Source organism: Stylophora pistillata, chromosome 3, assembly GCF_964205215.1.
Source record: "Stylophora pistillata chromosome 3, jaStyPist1.2, whole genome shotgun sequence".
Classification (NCBI taxonomy): Eukaryota; Metazoa; Cnidaria; class Anthozoa; order Scleractinia; family Pocilloporidae; genus Stylophora; species Stylophora pistillata.
In genome coordinates this window covers 21,150,001-21,152,500 of record NC_142521.1, presented here as the reverse complement: position 1 = coordinate 21,152,500, position 2,500 = coordinate 21,150,001, and the positions used below count along the sequence as shown (strand labels likewise).

Here is a 2,500-nt window from a genome sequence, read left to right as displayed (position 1 = left end):
TCCTGCCTGAAATATGCCTTCGTTACTTCCCCGTGTTGCAGCTTTAGGGTGTTCAGAACATCTTGCGTGATAGCCACCACTTCAGGACTTCTTTCACTGCACGCGCGACTGGATTACATGGATGAATCTTGCCATTCAAGAAGGCCATTTTCGCGACGATAGATTTTCACACAAATAATTCTCGGAAAGTTCTTTAAATAATGTGATGATAGTTTCCTCGACGGACTTTTATATTGTTCTTTCATCCAAGATTGTTAAAGCAGAAATAAAAGAATTTGAGGCCATTCTTTGTTCACCCGAACATGTTAAGCGTCACGGCTTAGGTCACGCACAGGTCAATAAACTTGATAAATTGCATATGTTGTCTATACCATGAATGCTGTGAATAATCCAAATAGCTTTCTTTTTCTTCATTTAAGCACGAAGATTTTTTAGTATATTTGGTAAGAAGCAACTCGACCCATCATTAATTTAGTGTAAATAGCGGCGTTTTAGCCAACACTGTTATTGTTTTCGAAATGTTCTGAGGTTTGTAAATCCCATCAGCCGTGTTAACATGTGTTAAGAGACACGCTGGCACTTAAAACGTAGTTAAGAAAGACTAAAAGATTAAAAAATACTTTGCTTTACATTCACAGCTTAGCAGAAGAAACATAACGATGCTGACGTCATTTAATTTTTTTCTGTGTATTTTCGACAAACTGACTCTATAATTAGCTTGAAATGAACATCCAATTCTGCACGCTTACATACCACTTGGGTGGCATCACGTTTTATTTAACTACCAAGACGACACTTGATTTCCAACGACCAAACTCTCCGGGTGTATAGTTTGATAAATGAGCTCTCGTCTGATATGGTTTTAATGTCGAAATTTTTTAGGTACCAGGTGTCGTTTAAACCGGTAAAACTTATCCGTGCAAAATACACCTTTATAAAAGCGGCGATAAAACCCATACCAAAGAGAATTACAAGAAACTTTTTATATGCTTTTACTGTGAAGCGATATTGTAGTTACTGTGCAAAGTCTGATGGTGAATGGACTTGTTTGGCGCTGCCAACATTTTTCTAAAGTTGCGTGACGATTTGACCGTTTAGGCAAGGCGAAAACGGCTTGTTAACGAATTTTCAAACTTTTTAAATTTCAGCCGGAAAGAAAATCGCTGGAACTTTAAAATATTTTTTCGAAACTAGTTCACAGAAAGGGATGTTTTAGCAAAATAAAAAAAAATTCGATTTTTCGTCACTGATTTTCGATTCTCGAAATATTCTGGCGCCCTCTCTTAAGTAAATAGAAAAATCCGTATTTTATTTCAGATTTAAATAGTGATTGTACTTTTTGGTAAAAACATAGGGGAGACATTGTTCTTAAAGTCTGTTGAATAAGTAGGTTTTTCACTGCTCTTACAAATACAAATAATGCGTCCAAAAAGAGGCTAAATTTGACCTTCGAATGACGCTAATTATGCGTAAATTGAGTTTTATATCAATTTTCTCCAAAACAAAAGAAGTTTTCAACAAACTACATGTCTTGGTTTGTTTTACCTATAGGCTTACCTAATACTAGAATATGAACCAATTCGATTTTTTGACTGTTGCCGGTGAATGTGTGATTTTTCGTGACAAACACTCTTATTAATAGTTTAACAATAAGACAAAGAAAATAAATACACAAGCGACGTCATCTTTCATCGATCTTGAATAACTCAGACTAAATTTTTGAAGGTTTTTTTTAACTAAATTTTTGAAGGTTGTCATTTGGAATCTTCGTATATGTCTTCCATCTTAAATCATTCTAGTTACTTGTTGGTATAATTTTACCTTTACCCTTCAAATGCTTTTCCACACCAATCCGTTATCGTTTTGAAGTATCCTACTGGTTGAATATTTCGTTCTTGCAATAAAGGCGTTTGATTGCGAAAATGTGGGAAAGTCGACCGGATCTTCAGTATTTATGAAAAAACTCATCAAATCAAAAACGAAAACCAATATTCAACTTAAAAGTGATCGTATTAAGGCAGGAACCTGTAGAGCTAATTACATTTATCGTCATTATAGTCAGTACGTGTTTCAAACTTGCTTCGAGCCGGAAATTTGAACGGCTTTTAAAGTCAGTACGTGTTGAGCTCACATTGAAACCTGCTAATTCAGTTATGACTTTAAGAACTTTCTTGTTGTTTTATGTCAGGTAAGACATAAAACACATTTTGGTTTCGCGGCTAGGAAAGGCCATGCCCAGCGGAAAAGGCAATAATTTAATCGAAGCCAGTTGAACGCGAATAAAACGAGAAAAAGCATAACTTGGGCATTTTACCTTTTTGATGGAACATGTTGGAATCTTATATCGAGGACGTTCATTCCGCCGGAAATATGAATCTTAAAGAGTTAAGGAGCTTTACCACTAAACAACTTCAAATCAATTTGCTCTCAAAAGCGATGATCGTGACTGGTATAGAGAAAGATTCAGTTAATCGTGTAATACCATTCAAATACTATTTGA

General features: G+C 35.3%; 2 protein-coding genes across 3 annotated transcripts in view; both read right to left on the bottom strand.

Moving 5' to 3' along the window:
• LOC148735022 (uncharacterized) overlaps positions 1 to 490 on the bottom strand; it is a 6,071-nt gene extending 5,581 nt beyond the window's left edge. Inside the window, exon 1 of the mRNA XM_088752214.1 lies at positions 1 to 490. This exon is cut by the window's left edge and continues 413 nt beyond it. The gene's annotated coding sequence lies outside the window, so the exon portion shown is untranslated.
• LOC111332619 (neuropeptide SIFamide receptor-like) overlaps positions 1 to 2,500 on the bottom strand; it is an 11,261-nt gene that overhangs the window by 7,310 nt on the left and 1,451 nt on the right. The window contains exon 1 of one of the 2 annotated variants that reach the window (XM_088752212.1): positions 1,822 to 1,952. The exons of the other annotated variant lie outside the window; for it this stretch is intronic. The gene's annotated coding sequence lies outside the window, so the exon portion shown is untranslated. Of the gene's footprint in view, positions 1 to 1,821; positions 1,953 to 2,500 lie in introns of those variants that run through there. 2 annotated transcript variants of the gene reach the window in all.